This window comes from Pogoniulus pusillus, chromosome 30 (genome assembly GCF_015220805.1).
Source record: "Pogoniulus pusillus isolate bPogPus1 chromosome 30, bPogPus1.pri, whole genome shotgun sequence".
NCBI lineage: Eukaryota > Metazoa > Chordata > Aves > Piciformes > Lybiidae > Pogoniulus > Pogoniulus pusillus.
In genome coordinates, this window is record NC_087293.1 from 15,425,854 (window position 1) to 15,438,445 (window position 12,592).

The window sequence follows — 12,592 nt, forward strand, 5'->3', positions numbered from 1 at the left end:
CAGTGCATAAGTGAATACACAGGAGGATCCACGTGGGCCACAAAGCATCACCATCTGTTTTCTCTTGGAGGATGGACTTTCTACTCATGATGTGGTTTGGGTACATTTCAAACTATCAGCTCCAAAGGATTAAGGAGAATGCCCATGGTCTAGTTTTTTGGTGCTGTTTATTGTTGGTTGGTTTTGTTTGTTTCTTTGTTGGTTTGGGTTTTTTTTTGTTTGATTGATTTGGGTTTTGTGCATGTGGGGCTTTTTTAATAGAGAGATTTATTTTTTTTAAAGAAACTTCCTTCCTCCAAGTGTAGTCTCTGCAGTCAAAGATGTTTCCTGTTTCTGGAAGTGACACAGGCAGTTCATCAACATTCAATATGCCTATATACAGTTTAACTTTATGCAAGGGATAATCATCACTTCCTATCTCAGCTACATTTGTCTCTTCCTGCGTACCAACAGCTTATAATCACTGTTTGGGATGTAAAACATGTTCAAAGCTTGATGCTGAAATAGTTATTGTCTGCTTCACTATTGTGATGCCTGCATCAGAGGCACAAACAGCAAAGTTCTCGCTCTGATGTGCGTGGTTATAAATCACCACCCCAGGACGTTCAGTTTGTACTTTGAAAACATCACAAGGGCAGCCAGTTCCAAGAATCTGTTATACTGGGTGCTTCATTTTAAAGCACAACAAAATAACAGCATCAACAGCAAGCACAAGTGTTACGTGGATTTCTTAAAGTCTGTTTGTACTCCTGACACCTAAAAATCATGAGGCTGTTGACATGGTCCACAAAGATGCCAAAACTACCTTCTACTCTCATGACACAGTGCCTGTGAAAGCATCCTTTAAATCTGTGTCTGCTGTAATGAAAGTAAAGCAAATCTTTACTACATCTCCCCTATGCAGCAAATGCCAGAAGCCCCAGATTCCTCCAGTACTGAGCATTTCTCAGGCTTTCATACAAACTAGATTAGATTTTTGTGCAAAAAAACCTGCTTTGGTCAGATCGAGTCCAAAAATCTCTCTGTGTTTGAACATTGAGCAGGCTTTATCGCAAAGGACGCCACGCAGAAGGCATCCCAGCTGCAGCAGGTTCAGCAGCTGGTAGGTAGGGACCCACTCCTTCAGCCCTGGCCCCAGCCTGGCAGGTGAAGCCTATGTCCCGGGAGCACCAACTGATGGTGCACAGCAGAGACCTGTGCCTCAGCAGCAACAGAAGCCCCACCTAGTCTGGTTCCAGCGTTTGAAATTCGGCTGTGCTCCGGGCCCCTTTTCAGCAGCTGGCTTGTCCCTAGTGGGCAGAGCCCCCCCTGCGGCGGGTGCGGTGCCTGGCAGCCCGCAGCGCCCGGCGCGGTGGCCGGGCAGAGGCAGCAGCAGGCGAGCGCCAACCTTGGGCTGCGGCGACACCTCCCGGGAGCTGCCGGGAATGACCCTGAGCCGGGTGGCTGGCACAGGGCTGCTGTGCCCGAGGAGCGGCACACGCTGCCTGGCTTCTGGGGCGGCTGGCTTCTGAATGGCGCTCGAATTCACCGTTCGTAATGATCCTTACGATCGGGGGGGTCTGTATGGGGTGAAGGAACTCCCTACATGACATTCGATTGAGTTCTCAGAGGAGCAAACCAGACAGTCTTCTGGTTGGCAATCAGGAGAAGGTTGATTTTGCATACAACACTGAGAAGATAGCAAATTCTTTTCTATACAAGGCAGCTGGAATCTAACTGCTAAGACAGACAAGAAGATACTTGAGCAGTGGTAATGAAAAGCACTGGTGCTTCTCAGCCCAGTGCAGAACTGTCCCAAGCCTAAAATCTGCACCAGTAGAGATTTCTGGGAGCTAATCAGAGGTATGAACAAGTACATGCACACACTAAGAAAGCAAAGGCCCAGTTCATCCCAAAGACTCTCCCTTTGCATTTATCTTTCAAAGGTCATAATCACAGCATGATCGAAAGATGCTGTTTGGGGACCCTTTCAAAAGTCTCTTTTGGTGTGACTGGATCAGCTCCTAGATAGTCCCTTTACTGGTTTCTGTTACACTAAAATGGAGATAGAGAATTTCAGATGCCCTGTCAAAGGCAGAGCTTTCCAAAGTCTGAGCAGCAAGGAAGAGTGTGAGATGTTCTTATTTTCCTAGTGATGACTTGGGCCTCACTCCATAAAAGCAAATGCCTTCCATAGTTCCCAAGTCACACACCATAATGAAACTCCAATTCTCTCTCCAAGTCAAAGAGCCTGGCGACTAGAGAGGCTCAGAAGCCTTGCAGTCCTAGCTGACTCTCTGGGGACACTACAATATTTGTACACCAGCAGAAATGCAAGAGCACACAAATATCCTGCAAACAAGAGCTGGGATTTCAAGCAGCCTTTTCCTCTCAAGTTGTGGGGAAACCAGAAACTGAAAACAGGAACACTATTTACTTCATTCCACTGCAGAGACCCTTCCCATCTGCTTGCTCTGTCATGTCTCCTTCACACCACATTTCATCTAGGAATGGTTCTTGCTACTCTTCAGAACCAAACATGTAGCAGTATCATTACATTCAGACATACAAAAGCAGACTAAAGCGTCTTAATTCAAGCTGAAGTGGTATTCTAAAGCATTTGGTAAACAAAGACACATGGTGCCAGTTGCTCTGTAGTGAACAGCACAGGCTCACTGGCTATAGGACAGTATCTGATTCCTCTCCATTTCCCCAGGAACAGTGTGCAAGTTGTAACTGCAAGAGTGTTCCTAGATGCTTGTTTTTCGGTCTCAGCCCTACTTTAAGTTTTTTTTCCCCCCTCCTTCATAGAATGGCACCAATGACTTAACAGAAGAGCAGTATTACAGTTTCTCTGAGGCCTCTTTGCAATTCTACAGGCTCTTGACACATTCCTGAGGAAGCACAAGGCCTCATCTAGTGAATGATTCAGATAAATATCATCCTGGCAGCTAAAGATGGAGCAAGAGATGAATATAGAACTGGCTCGAGCTTTCTAGAACCTCTTTGCAGTCTTCAGCCTCCTCCCCTGGTTCCCATCTTCTTTGGAAAATAAACAGCTCTGATTGTTGTGCACTTGAGATTATGAAAACATCAAGTCCATTAGTATTTGGCAAAGTGCTCTCTCATTTCCTTCTGATGTAATAATTGAGAGAGGGAGCAGAGACTGCAAAGATAGCACAAGGCACGAGTTAATGACCTTCTCGCATGTATGTGTGGGCTCTTTTATAGGGAGCCCTTTCCAATCCCCATCTCGCCTCCACTCATAGTGTTTCAGCTGAAACACTGCTTCAATGTGGCTTTTATTATTTGATCTGATGTCCCTTGGCCAGCCTTCAGAGGCAGCTAAATGGCAGGCAGGTGTGGGGGTCTAAGAGACAAAAAGCAAATGGAACTAATGCTTCAACAGACCTACTGCACACAGTCATTCAGGCATCGCTCTCAACAGGCGAACACCACTGTTGGTGAATTCTTGTTGCTTGCCTTAGTTTCTGTTACACATTGAAGTTAAGAGAGGGAAATGTATCCTACTTCCCTTTTGGGGGGAGGTTCTTTGGAAGACTGAAGGTCTGATATAATCAGGATGTGGGTGGAATGACTAAGTGTAGAAAGCAATCAACTGTTGAAACAAAATTAACTGAGGTCAGTGGTTGTTAGTCCATGAAGTATTGGCCTGGCCACCCACTTATTTACTTGCCAAATTTGTGGCTTCACTTTAGGTACCTATGGGCAAATTAAAGACAGATAAATTCTGCAGAAGAGTATACTGTTCCCTCCTGGTTTCCTAGAGGCTTTGCTTTCATCTTTTGAATTGCTTCTAGAAGCCTCCAGAGACACATAGCTTTCCACATTAGCTTAACTGGAACCTAAGCCAAAAATGTCATCTCATTTGAAAAAGAAATCTTAATTTGACAGCTCAAATTTTGGGAAAAAAAAAAAAGATTATCAATTGCCAGGTGGTCTCATTTGAGTGCCTTACCTTGAATCAGAAGTACTGGTCTTCCTGAGCCAACGGTGACAATATAGATGCTTCTTCTCCAAATCCTTTCCCTGTTCCAGGTGTCTCTGCTCCCACTTGATTCACAGTCAGCACCCTGGAAAGAGGAAGCATGTGCAGGGTCACAGGTAGAGTCCAGAGAATTGCTCCCTTCTGTAGGTAGGGAGTTCTGGTAAGATTGACAGCAGTGCCAGAAGTAAAGCTTTTCCCTGGTGCCTACTTGAGTCCCCTTTTCCCCCACATAAAGCCCACCACTTTCATTTGTATCTGAGTGCTTCACAGAAGAGTTAGACAAGTTTGATATATTCTGTATCTCGCAGGGTTTGGCCTGTTCCTTTTTCGTCACCAATGCACCCTGGGCTTACGTGTTCCAGGGCAAACCACACACTCTTTGTGCAGCAGGATTAGAAGACTGGCAGGGAGATCAGTTTTACCATCTTTTCACCTCCCATTCCTAAGAGGAACTGACAAATGGATTACAGGATTGATCTGTCCCAGAAAACACATGATTTTGGAAAGATCCTTTAGAAGGGCATCCAGCTGATTTCAGGGCTGTGTTATAGGACTTCCTTGCCAACCTAACATACCCTTAACCACAAAAGATTTCATATCACAGAAGAATGGTCTTTTCCCAGACATAGCTGCAAGCATAGCTGTTTCCTCCTTCCCTCCACATTTTCTCCCCTCATATTTTATACATGCAAAGGCACATACATTCATACTCCTTTGTGCCATACTTAGGTGGCTTTAGTTTTGATTTCATTGATTGCACACACCAGTGTCTGCAAAGCTGCCGTAAGTAAGTCGAATCACTTGGGAATTCAAGGTGATTACATTTTTCTCCTTCAGGTACATTGTTTTAGTTAAAAGCCACTCTGGCTGCTCCATAACAAAACCAGACACAGTGGGCCCCATTGTCCGACTCTTGGCCAAGGTAGCCTGTATGGATTAAGTGATGAATTGCAAAAAGGGCCTAAAAGCCAAGCTGTAACTTCACAAAAAGGCCATTAAAGGTGAGCGCTGTCAGTAAAGTGCCCATTCAGAATGGCTTTTATGACCCTCGATCTTCCAAAGCTGTACATGAGGCACAAATCGTTCAGTCTCCCAGATTCTTGCCGCTCAAGAGACAGGAGAAGCCTTCCTCAGAGTGAGAGATTCTCAGCTGAACTTGGCTAGGACAGCTGCTTGCTACAGGGATGGTGGTTGAAACATCTAATATAACCCACTTCCACCTGGTAAGGAAAAGCAAAACCTTGGTCCTGGACAGAAACAAATCCTGAGTCCAGCAGCACTGAAACTTCAAGATGGAAAAAAACTGGGCCCAAAAATGAAAACACACTTTCCTGGCTTTTTACTCCCCTGAACATCACCCCCATGAACTCTGCATCAGATCTATTTGTGCCTCCTTTATACACCTTTTTGTATGGTTTTCAGTGCATCTGTAAAGCATTTCTGAATGCCAAGCACTTTGCAGATCTCTGGTTATTAGAGAGGAGGTTCTTGGCACTCGAAAGCAAGGCAGGGCTACAGAACAGATATCAAGTAGGACAGAAGACTTCCTGCCACAGAACTTAGAGTTGGCCCCACTCACTCCCTGCCATCCAGGTAGCACTGCTGCCATTAGAGCATTGGCAGTTGTTTAGCAAGTACTTCTCACCAAGTGCTTTCCTGGCCTGAAATTTCAATTCACAGAAAATGAAGAACATTTACTTATCTCCACAAGGAAGGGTACCCAGAAGTACAGGAGTCAAAGTTTAGGTCATCACTGCTGATAAGGTTTTCTAGACTTCCTGAGCAACTCTTGACTAGGCAGTTCCCTTTTCTGTGCCTCAGCTTCTCTTTCAGAAAGAGGCTAAGGTTACTGCTGTATTAGAGAATGGTGAGCTTCTGTTCCAACCTCAGATTGCTTTCACAACCTTAACTAGAAGGAACTTGAGAGAACTACAAAATACTTATCCTCTAGAGGGGAGGCAGCCACTGTGATACAACACACTTCCCATGCTTAGGGGGTCCACTCTTGGGACATGATTTTCCATATGAGAATTAGAGTAATATTTGCTGTTGATTATAAAAGCCAAGTACAGACCACACAAAATGTTTTTCAAGTCCTTTCTGGAGAAATAAAAAAAAAACTACTAACCTGCACTCTTAGGAAAAAACCCAAACATCCAGCACAGCCTAAACCCACATATGTAACCAAACTCAAACCTACCTTACACACAACTAGGAGCAGCTAGAACAAGCTTGTGCCTGTGTGCTTATATATCTGTGTACACCTGAAAGTGGTTGGTCATCAAGAGAGACAGCTGGCAGACAGGTGAAAACACTGAGTGAATCAAGGCCTCTGACAAGAGCTAATTGAGGTGGGGTGAGCCTTGCCCCAAGAGAGATGCTTTACTGTGATAACATGGCTGCACACGGTCAGCACAACCACAGTACACCAGTTCTTAGAGAAGCAAAACCTGCTTCTTTCTGCTCCAGCCTGCTATTTCTTGCTATCCTGCCTCTTTCTGCTCCAGCCTGCTGTTTCTTCCTAGTCTGCTTCTTTCTGCTCCAGCTTGCACGCTGGGTGTTGCTAGACTCTTGCTGGGAGGGAGGCCATTCCAAAAAGTGTAGCCACTTAATTTCAATGCATTTCACCTGCTGTGTCTGCCCATTTGGGTGTGCTGAGTCTTTCCACAGCTGTGTGTTATAAGTAATAAAAGGTTCAGGCCACTGCTGGTTTTGTTCCTCTCAGTTTATTTTCTAGTTGCTAGAGGAGAAACTCAGTTTATGCTGCAGATGACACTGAGCTGGGTGGCTGTGTCGATCTGTTAGAGAGTAGTGAAGCTTCCTAATGGGATCTGGACAGGTTAGACCAATGGACTAAGGCTAACTGTATGAAGTTCAACACGGCTGAGTACTGGGTCCTGCACTTGAGTCACAAGAACCTCATGGTAAGTAACAAACCTGGGGATGTGTGGTTGGAAAGCTGTGACTTGGAGGGGGACCTGGAGGTATTGGTTGATAATCAGCTGAGTATGCCTAACTAAGAAGGCCAGTGGCATCTTGGCTTATATTAGAAACACAGCAGTCAGCAGGGACAGAGAGATGACCATTCCCCTGTGCTCAGCACTGGTGGAGCCACACTTTGATTATTGTGTTGAGTTCTGGGCCCCTTGCTACAGGAAGGAAATTGAGGGACTGGAGCCTGTCCAGAGAAGGGTAAGGAGACTTGTGAAGAACCTGAAGCACTTGCCCTATAAGGAAGGGTTGAGGGAGCTGAAGTTGTTCAGTCTGGAGAAGAGGAGGCTGAGGGCAGAGACCTCATTGCTCTCTACAACTACCAGAAGGGAGGTTAGAGTGAGGAGGGGGCAGTCTCTGCTCCATGGTGACAGACAACAGGACTAGAGGAAATGGTCACAAGCTGCAGCAGGGGAGATTCAGGCTGAAATGAGGAAATATTTCTTCATGGAAAAGGTTCTGAAATGTTGGAATGGTCTGCCCAGGGCAGTGCTGGAGTCACCATCCCTGGGAGTTTTCAAGCAGTCTGTTGGTCTGGCACTTAGGAAAATGGTTTAGTGTTGACCCTTCAGTGCTAAGTTCAAGATTTGATCTCTAAGATCTCTTCCAAACAGATATATGCTGTGATCCTGTATTTGAATCATTCCTGGCTGTGTGGCTCTCATCTAGGGTTTGGTGATTAAATATTCATACTTCTCTGAAATTCTGTGGCTTTCTCAGTTTAGGACTTAAAAGTTTCCTTCACTGAAAGTTTCCAAATAGACCAGAGGAGTTTGTTCCCATTCAGAACAACCCTGGAGGCTTGGAAAGCCTCTTAAGTAATGAGACTTCCATCTCTTCTATGGCTTTATGTAGCTCAACATAATTTAAATTACTATTTTAGGCATGCCTTAGAATTTTGTAGAGAGTGGGACAAGTCTGCATAGGTGACAGGAAAGATAAGGAGTAGCTTGAAGTGTTATATCCAAATACCCTTCTCTTTTGTGTCTCCATTTTGTCTCTGCCTCAAGTAGTCAAATTTGGCTACCTATTCTTCATCTTGAGCAGCATCAGAGATCACATTCACTGTAACAGGACACTGTACCACCAGTCCAAGCCCTGCACCCGATCCCTTTTCTCTTCTGTGGAAAATTAAAGGTTTTGGTTTCAATAATCAAAGCACCTCCAAGAGTATATTCAACCTGCAGCAATTTGAAACTGTTGTGCTTGCTATGGTGTGCAAAGAGGGGCCCCAGTCTGGGTTATTGTCCACGTTTGGATGCTGCGCAGATACTCTGAGCTATCCAGCTGGATAGCACTGACTCTGAAAGATGTCACAGCAGTGGGTTAGGCTGGGGATACAACACGGTCACTTGGAGTTGAAGATAAGTTGTACAGTGCACACAAAAGGCTGAGCTGGCAACAGACAGCAGCTTGAGTAGGCTTTCGTGATCTGTGAGCTCATCTCTGGCCTGAAGGGTACATACTTTAATGGCATACACTTTAGAGAGGCTAATTGTGCCTCAGCTTCCTTATGTGATTTAAAACTATAGAAGGTGAAGGGGAATGGACTAAAGCTAATTCTGACTGTTTCTATCAAGAGTTTCAAAATCACTCCTTGGAGGAGCAGACTCATTACAAATATTTTGATCATTCCCTGAAAGAAAAAGATGCATCTTTCTTCTTCGGGGGGGGGGGGGGGAGAAAGGAGTAATTAATTGACTTTTGCATGATACTTTGAAATCTGTGGTTTGGTGGACTTGTGAAATGTTAAATGAAATGTAGAGGGTTGTGCAACCCAAAGCAATTCTCTGGTCCACCCAGAGACTGGAGCATTAGATAACTCATAGACATGAAGTGAAGAGCCATTTCTCCCTTTGGCATCAGTAACTAAGAGGTGTTTCTTGGGTGGCTGCAGTTAAGCATGAGCTATTTTTCTCACTCTCTCCAGCTGCTGGCTGAATTTGTTTCATACCTCAAGGGAGACAGCAATTTGGAGGGCATTTCTTTCTCCACACCACCAGATCCTCTTCCTCTGTCTTTCTGCCCCAAGTGACTTTGGTGGGATGTCCTTACTTTGACCTACAACTGGCCCTTAAAATTTAGGTTCCTGCTGTAGTCAAGGTCTAATTTTGAACTGTAGATAAAGAAGAGCCAAGGCTGTGAGCTGTAACCAGCGAGGGGACATCTTATGAATCCAATTGCAGAGACTTGCTTTGATGCAGTTGTTTCTACTTAAGGAACTCTGTCCCCACCACCGCCCCGGACATCCACACTCTCCTCAGCTCTAACAAAACCAGTTATTTTGGCACAGAGCCTGTGTTTGGGGCTTCACTTTGACATGTTGTAGCCTCACACATTGCTGTGAAGGTGTTGGAAAGGCACCACAGCCTCTCTCAAAGCGGTGCTCTTTAAACTTTCCACTGATTAGGGGCCTTTTAGCACTCAGCTGGCTTTTCCTAATGGATTTTTCTTTTTCCTTGAGACTGTTTTTTTCCCCTGCAGGCGTTGCCAAAGTAAACAGTCATGGATGGCTATTTGGAAATCAGGGGAGAGAAGAAAGGGGCAGAGAATCAGACCTGGTCCAAATGTGTCCAGACAAGCACTATATATCAGTTGATATGTGTTGAGGGCCAAGTGCTGCCAGAGTGAATATCTCTGGGAAAAGGAGACCATCTGTTGAGAGGCAGGCACAATGGAGACAACTGTAAGGTCTTCTACTGGATCACAGATGCCATGCCTGTAGCCTCAAGCCTTAAGGGAGAGCAGTGTCAGCTTGGCATTAATCAGCCCCCTTCTGATTTATTTCCAAAGTCTTGAAGTCAGGGGAGATGTTTGAGTAATTCCAACCTCAGGGGGTTCAAGCATATCATTTCTTCACTGCTATGAAAGAGGTAATTTAAACTTCAGCCAGCTTGCTATGTGGGAACCTATCAGGCACTATCTCAAAAGAAATTCTCTGTCTCTAAGCTGCTGGTTCGTGGAAATCCCAGATGTCTCATCAGAGGTGTGCAGCACTTGGTCCAGGCCGATAAGGAGAACTCTGTTCCCAGAGGGATAAGGGTCCCTGCTTTTTCTGTAGCACCTGATCACACAGCCCAGTGTTAGGGATGTAACACATTTATGGCCTGCATTGCCTTCTGTCAGTCAAGCAGGGCATGCGGCTTAGAAAAGTTGTCCCACATCTTGCAGTTCCTTCTCATACACAAAGTACAAGGGGAACAAATCAGACCTTTTTTTTAATGTGAAGACCTTTCTCTGTCCTGTCTCTATACTGATTTAATTCTTAGTTGGGCCAGCTGCTGAGTGCCTGCCTTTCTGCTTTCTGCTCAGACGAGCTGTGAGAGTTCAGACTTTTCAGGTGGTACTTGCTCCTTGCTGGAAGCTTCATCTTGCAAAGCAGTGAGTGATCTCCTGGTTTGTTCTGGTCAAAGATGATCAAGTTCTTTTTGCAACAGGATATTCTTCCCTGCATCTCCTCTACCAGCCAGCACATCATTCATAAACAGAGAGTTTGGGCTACTGACAGCTAGACCTGATAGGGAGGCTCAAATGCTCAGGGCTACCATAGGCCTTCTCTCCTCAAAGCAGAGTCTCCCAAATGTCCAGGGGCAGGCTCTCATGTGGCTTTGATCCATGCCAGGGATGGATTCCAGATGGACACATAGCCAGTGCTAGCCTACAGGCGTGTTTCACACTGCATTGATTGGGTGTTAACGATGGTAAAATTTCAGCCAAACTTCTTAGACATGCTGGGTTGGGAATGGGGAGCAGTTCTTTAATAAAAACCTGATGGAAACCAGGTGCCTTACCTGTAGTGCAGCCAGAGGAGTTAACAGTATACCTGAGAGAATGTGAAGGTGCAGTCCCTGCTCATTACCAACCTGCTGAAGCAGCAGAAGATCGCTGTGTTTCACCAGGCTGCAGCTTCCATCAGGGGCCAGGATGAAGCCAGTTTGGGCAGGGAAGTGCTCCCCATCTTGCATATCCACGGTTCCCATTTGGCATGTTGCCCTGTGCAGAGGAGGAGCCTTGCTGAGCTAGGACATGTCCCTCTAGACTCACCCAATGGCCATGCCTCCTGCTCCCGATGCCACAGTGCCCCTTGCTCCCAGTGCCCCCTCGGGAGCAGTCATGCTGGGCCACCCAGCTCCCCAGGACGCAGTGAGGCAGTGTGTGGGCTGCAGCTTATTCTGTGGATGCCGAAGGGGATTTGCCATCAGGAGCTACATAGCAGTCCAGAGCTGAGGGGAAGGATGCAGATAGATCCCCACCAGAGGCATGGCTGGCTGCATCCCTGCCACCACCTCTTCCAGCAAGGCCTGAGGCTCTTTGGGACATGCACATCTCCTGTGACTGGATGGCCCCAAGAACGTGCAGCGCTGAAGGCAGAGGCTGTGTGTGTACACAGTGCCTTGGCTGCAGTTTCTGGTTTATTCTTTCTCTCACTTCAGCACCTAACAGTTCATTTGATTTTTTTCCAAAGACGTTTTGCTGCTTTTACTCTTAGAAACACCTACAGTGACTAGGAGTTTTCCAGTATTATATCCCAGTCTGTCCTATATCCTAAGGGGGTATCCTAGCTTGGAGGCAAGTCTACATCTGTGCTTGGCATCATTCATTCAAAATTGTTTTGTGTTCCTTTTGACAGTTTGTTGGTCACTTCATCAATATTCTGGGGTCCTTCTGCCTTTGAAGGAAGTTTTGGTTTCTGTTATTCTGATGACACCCACAGCATCTTACTATACTACTAAAGTTTGCATTCTTCAGTCTAGCAGATCAAGGGAGGTTCGCCTTCCCCTCTGCTCTGGTGAGACCTCATCTTGAATACTGTGTTCAGTTTTGAGCTCCCCAGTTTAAGAGGGACAGGGATCTGCTGGAGAGGGTCCAGCAGAGAGCTACGAGGACGATTAGAGGCCTGGAGCACTGCCTGGTGAGGAGAGGCTGAGGGACCTGGGGCTGCTTAGTCTGGAGAAGACTGAGAGGGGATCTAATCAATGTCTATAACTATCTGAGGGCTGGGGGTCAGGAGAGGGGGAACAGGCTCTGCTCACTGCTCCCTGGGATAGGACAAGGAGCAATGGATGGAAGCTGCAGCACAGGAGGTTCCACCTCAACACAAGGGACAACTTCTTTACTGTAAGGGTTCCAGAGCACTGAAACAGGCAGCCCAGAGAGGTTGTGGAGAGTCCTTCTCTGGAGACTTTCAAGGCCTGTCTGGATGTGTTCCTCTGTGATCTGTGCTAGATTGTGTGGTCTTGCTCTGGCAGGGGAGTTGGACTCGATGATCTCTTTTGGTCCCTTCCAACCTCTAATAGCCGTGATCTTGCTTCTAAGGCATCAGAGGTCCAGACAGACACAGATTAGAGCTAACAAAACCCACATCAATGTTGGCAGGTTTAGTATTAGAATGTCAATCTCTTCTCTCTATCCAGTCCTTACAGTGTGCCTCCTTTATTTGCTTATTGGTTCTGGAGCTGTTCCTTTGTGCAACTGTAGACTTAATAACTGGAAATACATTGTGTAGAAGGTGAAACAGGTGGATAGTAGCTGCACAGGAACTGGGAACAGCAGTGGCATTCCAAAAGTGCCTGGCCTCAGGCATGCTAAGGTTGTGCATTAATGCCTAGTGCA

At 46.0% G+C, this 12,592-nt stretch overlaps 1 long non-coding RNA gene across 1 annotated transcript in view; it reads right to left on the reverse strand.

The window, feature by feature from the left end:
* The window catches only part of LOC135188910 (uncharacterized), an 86,557-nt gene extending 80,048 nt beyond the window's left edge, over positions 1 to 6,509 (reverse strand). Inside the window, exons 1-3 of the long non-coding RNA XR_010307884.1 lie at positions 6,439 to 6,509; positions 6,189 to 6,252; positions 3,959 to 4,073 (exon numbers count right to left, since the gene is read on the reverse strand). This is a non-coding gene — a long non-coding RNA (uncharacterized LOC135188910). The remainder of the gene's footprint in view (positions 1 to 3,958; positions 4,074 to 6,188; positions 6,253 to 6,438) is intronic.
* Positions 6,510 to 12,592: the final 6,083 nt, after the last annotated feature.